Source organism: Trichechus manatus, unplaced genomic scaffold, assembly GCF_000243295.1.
Source record: "Trichechus manatus latirostris isolate Lorelei unplaced genomic scaffold, TriManLat1.0 scaffold00055, whole genome shotgun sequence".
NCBI lineage: Eukaryota > Metazoa > Chordata > Mammalia > Sirenia > Trichechidae > Trichechus > Trichechus manatus.
Window position 1 is genome coordinate 2,154,609 of NW_004443991.1, and position 9,659 is coordinate 2,164,267.

Here is a 9,659-nt window from a genome sequence, read left to right on the forward strand (position 1 = left end):
CAGAGACTCAGAGCTCCGAAATCGGTGAGGCAAAGGCCTAGATATGCATGGAGCCAGCTACTGTCCTTCTCTTATTGGGAGTAACTCCCATGCAGCAGGAGGTCACACTATCTGTTATGGATTGAATTGTGTCCCCCCAAAATATGTGTTGTAAATCCTAATCCCTATACCTGCGAATGCAATCCCACGTGGGAACAGGGTTTTCTTTGTTATGTTAATGAGGCTATATCAGTATAGGGTGTATTTTATGCCAGAAGCTTTTGAGATATAAAAGGAGCAGATTAGGCACAGAAGCAAACAAGCACAGCTGGGGAAAGATAGATGCCACACCACATGAAGATCAATAAACCGAGGAACAGAAGCTAAAAAGAGACAAGGACCTTCCTCCCAGAGCCAGCAGAGCCAGTACCCTGAATTCAGACTTCTAGCCTCCCAAACTATGAGAAAATAAATTTCTGTTCATCAAAGCCACCTACTTCTCCTATTTTTGTTATAGCAGCACTAGATAAGATACCATCTCACCCCTTCTGTAGACCAAGGGGACAAGAGCACACCCCGCATCCCACCTTCACATTTTCCACCCCAGTCTTCTCCTTGATTAGCTCCTTATTGGAAAGGCCTGGTAGAAGCTCAAGCCATTTTGCTGGATGATAATTAACTGGAAAGATATTGAATTAGACATAGGCACTGCCTTCACTTTTAATACTCTAATCCTAACTCAGAATGCCCTTTGACAAGCATCTTAGGGAAGTAGTAAATTGGGTCATGTGCTCATCCCTGAACCACATGTGGATGGAGGAATGGCATTCACTGATGGATTAACTTTAGGTCATACGAGCCCGCGGAGCCAAGAGTGGAGTCAGGTTCAACTGAAACACCTGGGTTGAAAGTGGCACGGGGCAGCTAGTGCCCCAGAGCAAAATCAGAATATTGTTATCATAAGAAGAGGGAGTGGCTATTGGGGGGTGGACAACAAAGATCCTCTCCACACCTACACATCTTTGGGGGCCCAGCCATGTTTTCCCTCCTTGGAGGAGTTAACAATTCAATCCAAAATGTTTGGGCTTGTTGTTGTTGTTTGCACTTATTGTTAATAACAAACAATTAGCTCATGTTATAGAGCTTTAGTCACTAACTGTTACGTGTGTCCTGTTTTATTTTCTAACTTCTTTGAAACCTCCATTTAGGCAAAGACCATGGCATTTGTCCTTTTGTATCATCTTTTCATTGGCACTCAGTAAGTATTAACTTTGTACTAGGCACCATATCTTGAGACTTTCTTCTACCTGATTTCAGCTCCTTAAAATCTCACAATCCAATCAATCACAGTGGGGAAATACAGACATAAATTAAAAGATATTAAACTGAAATAAGAAAACATTTTAATGTGTCAATGCTTGTTACTACCTTCATCTACTTTCTCAAAAAGGTTTTTCTCCGATACGTCTTAGAATAACATACTATAAAACTAGCAAGATGAAGACTGATGATATAGATGTAAAAAGTGACCTCAGATATACCCTGCAGGAAAGGGGACCAGATTATGGAGTAAAGTGAGTAAGGTAAGTGGTAAGCAGTGTCATCTCTGCTACACAACCCTGGATACACATTCTGCACTATTCGATGGTCGTTTGGATAATATTTGGCAGCACTACTTCTCCTCCAAATCCACCACCACCACCAATAAACAAACAAACAAAAAACAAAATAAAAACAGAAGATTCTCTTTTTCTCTCCGTGAGTTATATTACAGTACACTTCCATCCTTGAAAAGGAGCAGAGGATTTGGTTCCAGGCCAGTGGTTCAAGGAGCCAGGATAACAGGTTAATACATTCAAACTCCTGCCTTTGTCTTCAGAGTTTCCAACCTTGTTCCAAGTCCCCATTGAGAATTGCTTTGCCCATGTGTTGGATTGGACTGTATAGAGAACATCAGAGTTGAAAGTAAAACTGAGCCCTGGGTCCCTGCGAAAGCATTACTATCCATTTTAGCCAGTTCCTTGAATTCAGTGTGTATCCAGCCTCAGTATATTTCCAGTTCCTGGTATTTCCATTAAGTAGAAAAAATAGATGCTTGACCCTGGTCTCTTATTTTGTTCTCCCACAGCTAAAATGCTTTATACTAGCTTTTCCAATAATACACTTTATTGAGCAACAGGAACAAACTATTAAATAGATGGGAAATCACAAGAAATTCTAGGGAACTAAAAGCCTGATTAAGAGACCTGGTTGCACAGTGGTTAAAGCGCTCAGCTGCAAACCAGAAGGTCAGGGGTTTGAGTCCACGAGCCTTCTCTGCTGGAGAAAGATGTGGCATTCTGCTTCCGTAAAGATTTACAACCTTGGAAACCTTATGCGGCCATTCTACTCTGCCCTATAGGGTCTCTATGAGTCAGAATCAACTCAATGGCAATGGGTCTGGTTTTTTATTTTATTTTATTTTGGTTTAATAGCCCAGTTTACTTGGATGGGAATGCAGGTCTCAAGCCCTATTGCACCTTCTTAATTTCCTTGAGATCTTGAAAATGCTATTTCAATATATAACACTGCTTCTCTAAGTGTTAATGATGACAGAAGTGAATTTAAATTGCAAGTTGAGAAATAAGAGATTTAGAGATTTAAAAATAAAGAAGACTGATCTCATATTTATTCTTTTTATCATTCATCAAATATTTTCTGGATTCCTGTTGCGTGTTACGCACTGTGCTAAGAGCTGGGCCTACAACAGAGAGCCAGTCGAACATACTGAGCTGCCCAGGTAGCAAAGGCTTTATCCAAAGATCTAAACACAGGACACAATCTCCCACTCCCACTGCAGGCTTGAGCTGGGTAAATGCATGAATCCTTCAGATTCTTGCTGGTGCTATGGTTCTGAAATGCCCACTCACCTCATTCCCATATCCACCATGGTACCTGGTTTACAGACCAGCCTCACTGACAGAGGACCCTTTCCAAGTTTTCAAGAGCGACATCTTCAAGTCAAATTAAGCAATGTCATCCTGTAGGACATTTCTTAAGGGAGTGTAATTTGTCAGATTGCAGTTTTCATAAGGACTTACCTCACTGTTAATATCTGGTAAGCACATTACTATCCTCAGAAGAAAACTACAATATAAGTGCCAAACTTTTGGTGTACTGTTTTCTCATTTTCTATATTCCAACTCTTTGAAATGCTATTCTTAGAGTCTTGATTTGTAGGATGTTGCATTCTTGCCATTGGTAGTTAATCTGTCTGCAGAGCTGGGGCGGCTTTTTGCCATAAGGCAAAAGCCTAACACTCCGAGCTTCAGGATTCCGTTTGATCCTGTGATTCAGTGAGGAGCAAACTGGATACAGAAGATCACATGTAGCTAAAGAGTTCTCCCATTACATCTAATTTTCCCTCAGGTGGAGTAACACAAGCCCAGCACAGATGCCAGTGGGGTTCTGGGTCAAAGCTTTATCCTGTTGATAGATACGCAAAGTGACAAATTCTAAGATGAATTCAAATCCCACCCAAGGAGATGGATCAAAGTTAGGAAAGCCAATTATGCTGTTAGGTCAGAAATGCTTTAGTGAGGACAAAAATGGAAAGCTAAGTCCAACAAAGGTCAGGGACAGGACAGACATTGGAGTGTAGCAGGGGCCAGTGAAGGGACAGTGCCCAGGATTGTTTTCATAATTAGGACTGAATACTCAAAATTGTCTTTTATTGGAAGCTGACTGTTCAATACCATCTGGTTGTCCTGGTTTAGAGGCAGCAGTCATGGTAAACACATATGCCAAAACCAAAAGCCAAACCAATCACCTTTGAGTCAATTCCAACTCATGACGACCTAATATGTGTCAGAGTAGAACTGTACTCCACAAGGATTTCAGAGGATGTTTTTTAAAAAGTAGATTGCCAGGTCTTTCTTCTGAGGAGCCTCTAGGTGAACTAGAACCACCAACCTTTCGGTTACAGCAAATACATTAGGCATTTGCACCACCCAGGGACTCCATGGACATATTAAATGATGGTAAATGCCTCCCAGCCTGCACTAGAGAACAAAAACATGCACCTCAGAGATACATGGTCCTGAGCCTTTAGATCTAACTTAAGAACAGAGCAAAACTTTTCAAATTGAACTTAACATATTGTTCCTTTGGACCTCACCGAATTGGGCAGGAGCCTCAGAAAGAAAAGCATTTCTTCCTGTAATGGCCTCCAGAAAGCAGAAAGAGAAGAAGAAAAGGATTAAAATAAAATGCCAAAAAGAATCAAAGAAAAATCGGGTGTTATACCATGCCATTAAAATTTTACTACTTGTTTAGGAAGGCCTTTGTAATGTTCACAATTTTGCCAGTCAAAACTAATCTGATCACTCCAAATTCAGGCCGTAAAGATTTTCAGGCTGCAACCCATTATACTACCTTCTTCTGAGTGCCAGATTCAAATTTCCAACCGCCTGCTGCATATTGCCACTTAGATGTGCCTCCTGGACTTCAACTCAACATTTCCAAATTGAAGTCAGACCAAACATACTTTTCCCCGGGTTCTGTCTTTCAGTAATGGCAGCAGTATCCTCGGAGTCTCCCAGGCTTGAACCATTAGAGGCCAAGATACTCTCTTTGACCCACACCAATCTGGTTGCTAAGGCCCCTCAACTATGCTTCAGTGACGCATGCCACACCCATCTCCTCCTTTCCACTGTCTCTGCCACTGCCTTAATTCAGCTCTTAATATCAGTCTCTTACTAGGTATGTTGCTAGAGCTTCCTAACTGGTCCCAGCTTTCACTCTTTTGGTTTTCCACTTCAGCTTTTAAATAGCCACCTGGGTTGTGTGCTCATGTGCCTTTTTTAAATGTGTTTGGTGGCCTCCCAATGCTCACAGAGGAAAGTCCAAACTCCCCAGCCTCAAATTCAAGTTTCCACACAACTTTTCCAGAACTTCTTTCTTAGCTCCATCTTCATAAGTCTCTTTAGGTACCTATGCTTTGCCATATCCAATCAGTCACCATTCCCCAAACATGCCCAGAAATTTTACACATCCATGCCTTTGATTATGAGGTTCTCTCAACTGGGACACTCATACCACCTTCCTCATCTTTTTCATATATTGAAATTTTACCCATCTTTTACAGTTCAGCTCAAATACCATCTCCTCCATGAAACTTACCATGAGCCTTCCCATTGGAATGAACCGCTTCTTGTACACACTCAGGTGTTATTAACTACCTAGTACAATGTGTTGGGTACGAAGCCACAGGCCTATTCTCAGGAAGCTTATGGTGAGCTATAAAGAAAATATACTATAGTCTTTATATACTCTTCCTTATATTTATTGTTTACACTTTTATCTTCCCAGAAAGATTATAAATTTCTTGAGAGTAGAAAATATGTCTCATTAATCTCATTAGCCATTATTGACCTAGCAATAGTGTTTAGAATTTAGGAGGTGCTCGATAAAAGTCAACTGATGATACAAGTGAATGAATGAATGGTCTCATTCATATCATTACATTCTAGCCTTAAGAGCAATAAAACTTCAAATATTTTTTCACCATTGTGTGTCATTTTCAGCCAAGAACTAAGTTACTCATTTTCACATTTTTAAAAATCAGTAGATTTATCAAGATATGTTTGAAATCAAGCCACTTAAGCATCCCAAAAATGCCATGCATCTTCCTAAAACTAATATTTATTTTTTTAACACCATTGCTAGTAGCCTTATTTGCCAGCTATAGAATATTGTTTGCAGTCCTGTGGTGAGGCCATTTCCAAGAATATTGCAGGAAAAAAATTTGCCCTCTTCCCTAGCATACAATTATATTTTACTTTAGGTTCTATAGAGATGCTGAATGTGCAGAAATTAGCAGCAGAATCTCCTGATAATATGTTCCAAATTTGTTTTGCTGGACAGAATTGCATAAGATTCATCAGAGAATCCTCTTTGATATTGTCAAGAGTTTCCTCAACCAATAGTCAAAAGATAACAGGAAGGAAGATCCAGAAGCAGCTTTGATGGGTATGGTAGATTCCTGGTCAGAAATATTTACACTTTCTCTCTAGCCTGGAATTGACATATGACTTGTTCTGGCCAATGGACATTAGCAGGTATGACATGGCCAAATGCTTGAAGAGCATTTGCACCATTGGTTTTGCTTCCTTTCACACTTGCCACCTCTGTGAGAAGAACATCCATGGTGAGCTTGATGGTACCAGGAGGAAGAAAGACACACAGAACAAGCTGCTCCAGCCAAACTAACCCAAATGGGCCCAAACTAAGTCAGCCAGCCTTCAAAATCCACAGACACATAAACTAAATAAATGCTTATTGTTGTATGCCAGTTAGATTGTATGGTTGTTTGCTATGTAGCAATAATACAATGAGCTACCAACTCCCTCCCTCTTATCTCTCTAATTTGGCCAATAACCATCTCCACCTTCACTTTTAGACTCAAACATATGTCTCAGGTCCTGTGCTGGGCATCTTCCATTTGCCCCTCCAGATCCACACTCCCATCCTGCTTTCTGCCCTGGGATGCTGACCTGTATGAACTACATCAACCACCTGCTTTCCCTCAGCCTTCCAGTTGGGCTCAGCCAATGGGGAGCTGGAGCAAGAGATTAGAGGGAGGGAGGGTAGAGAGTGAGTTAACACATATGAGTGTCTCCTATATTCCCAGTCCCTAGTGGCACAGTGGTTAAGAGCTGCAGCTGCTAACCAAAAGACTGGCAGTTTGAATCCACCAGCCACTCCTCGGAAACCCTATGGGGCAGTTCTACTTTGTCCTATAGGGTCGCTATGAGTCAGAATTGACTGAACAGCAGTGGGTTTGGGGTTTTTTTGGTGCTAGGCCTGAGGATACATCCGTGGTCAAAAACGACAAGGGCACTGTGTTCAAGCAGCTCTAGTGAGGGAGACAATTACAAATAAACAAGTAAATACACACTGTATCTGATGTTGATAAGTCCTGTGAAGAAAACTGCAGGAGAGTAAGGAAGACAGATAAAGATATGGTGAGAAGTGGGGAGGGTTGGGGTGTGATATTTTATGTAAGGTGGTAGGAAGGGCCTCACTGAAAAGGAGCCATTTTAGCAGAGACTTGAAAGGGGAGAGGGCAGAAATGTTCCCAGCAGAGCTAAGAGAAGCAGATACTCTTCAAATGAGGAATCAGGAACAAGAGAGGGTGACACAGACACTAAATATTCAATTGGCTCCTCTGTATTTTCCTGTCACCTTTCAGTTAAGCAGTATAATCACAAGATTAACTGAAAAAAGGTTACAAGACAATGTGTAAAATTTGAATCATTTGTATTTTACTTATTCTATGCCTTTTATTACAAAATTAATAATGTTTTAGTAAACCATTCAAACAATATAGAAGTAGAGACTTCCGGCAACATGGCACTCTAGGCAGAAGCACTACGCTGTCCCTCCACAGCAAAGATCCAAAAAAGTAAGCTAAACAGAGAAAATAGAAATCCTGAAACCCTAAAACATCAAATGAAGAGTTAAACAACTCAACCAAGCACCAAATGGAGTGAGAAAGCTGACAGAGAATGGAGAGCAAGGAGAGGTTCATGCAGAGGACCCCTATCAGTTAACGCAGCGCAGATCCACCATCTTGGACTCCTATCAGAGACCAGGAAATAGGGGGTTCTAGAAAGCAGCTTCACAGAGCCTCCAGCAGGAGAAAGAACAGCCAGTAGTTGGTGATATACGCTTTCCCACCCCCCACCCTTCTTCACCCCCACTCCGCCTCCTCTGCTTCCTGCAGCCACAGTCTCTTGGCTGGGAAGCACTGGCTGCTTGGATTCCACCCACGCACACTGGCCGACTCCCTGAGTGCCATTTCTTGGCTGCTGGTGTTGCTTTTTTCCACTTCTTTTGATTTCTTCCTTATCTCTCACCACCTCCCCCGTCTTTCACTCAAATACCTGGCTCCAGGTGCCATCTTTGCTTCCTGCTAAGGGGCTGTGGAGCTCTGTTTGAGTGTGGAACTGCTTCCTGGTCTGTGCTGCCATGCTGGTGGGATCCCGGGGCTTTTGTTTGTTAGTTTGTTTGCTTTGAATTGTTTGTTTGTTTTCTTTTTCTTTTCTCGAGTTGGGAGCCCGTTCTGGCCAGCCAGTGCTATGTAGCTTGGGACCTACCCCCTCAGCTTGCACAGAAGTGCAGAGGGATCCCTGAGAGCATTTCGTTTTTGTGGGTTTTTTTTTTTTTTTCTGTTTTTTGAGGGGCTTTTTTTCTTCTTTTTTTAAAATTTGTTTTGTATTCTTTTCCCTCTTTTTCCCTTTTTGTCTTTCTTTATTACTCAGTTTCTCGTCTCTCTATACCTTCCTTCGCTTCCTGTCCCCTGAATACCTCTACGCATTATAGCCAGGCTGTAGAGCAATACCTGGGAACAACTTCCCCAGACCTCATAGCCGCACCGGTGGGATCCCTGGGAGCTTTGCTGTTCTTTTTTCTTTCTATTTTTTATTTATTCATTCTTTTCTCTTTTTTCATTTTTTTCTTCTTCTTCCGCTTTCTGTTTTTCTCCACTTTATAGTCTCTCATCTCTCCACTCCAACGGCAAGCTCACCTAGCACTCTTTTTTATTTATTTGTATGCTCTTGGCCCCTGTTCCTCTCTCCTCTTTCCCATATCCATCTTAGCTCCACACATCACAGTCTCCCCCCTCCATCCTGCCTACCTGCACCATGCGCTTAACATCACACCAGCAAGCAGCACAGGCACGGCCTACCAGAACCTGCCTTGTATTGATTACTGACCCACCCTGGTGGCTGTAGTAAGTGCCACAAACAACCCATTATAGTAATTCCTCTGCAGCTAAACCTTCCCTGCTGTACCATATCTGAGCAACTGACCCTGCCAATTGGAGAAGGAGGCAAAAAGTATCATGACCACAGAAGAGCAACCAACAAAGAACACACAGCCTGCATGCTCAGACATAGCAAAATTTTAAGAAAAAGGACCAAACAAACAAATCTACAATCAATAAAAGAGAAAAATAACTACTGAATACCCTGAAGACAGCAGACAACATCAAAACATTTACAAAAACAGGACAGGATGGTTCTAGTAGGCATCCAAAATAAAACACCAGATGACTTTCCAGGGGAAAGAAAGGCACTAGAACTACCTGATAGGGAATTCAAATCTCTAATACTCAGAATTATCCAAGAATTGAAGCAAAAAGCAGACAAAAATGAGGAAAAAATAGACAAAATCATGGAAAATACAAAAAATTGGAAGAATTCAGGAAAATAATGGAGGAACAAAATGCCAAAATAAATTCACAACTAGAAATTATACAAAAACAACAAGTAGAAATCCAAAAGATAAACAACAAGATGTCAGAAATGGACAGTGTCATAGAAGGGCTGAGGAGCAGATTTGAAATGGTGGAAGACAAGATAAGTGGAATTGAAGACAAGTACTTGGATACAACTCTGTTGGAGGAAAACTCAGAAAAAAGAACAAACAGAAATGAAGAGACCCTGAGAATTATGTGGGTTACAATCAAAAGCAAAAATTCGTGAGTGATGGGAGTTCCAGAACAGGGGGAGAAAACAGAAAACACAGTGAAGATCATGGAAGAACTGCTGACAGAAAACTTCCCCAATATCATGAAAGATGAAAAGCTGGCCGTCCAAGAAGCTCAACAAACCCCATATAGGAGAGACCCCAAA

General features: G+C 41.5%; 1 pseudogene; it reads left to right on the forward strand.

Annotated features, from left to right (window-relative positions):
• The first annotated feature begins 1,476 nt into the window (after window positions 1–1,476).
• The window catches only part of LOC101350563 (actin-related protein 3 pseudogene), a 45,076-nt pseudogene continuing 36,893 nt past the window's right edge, over window positions 1,477–9,659 (forward strand).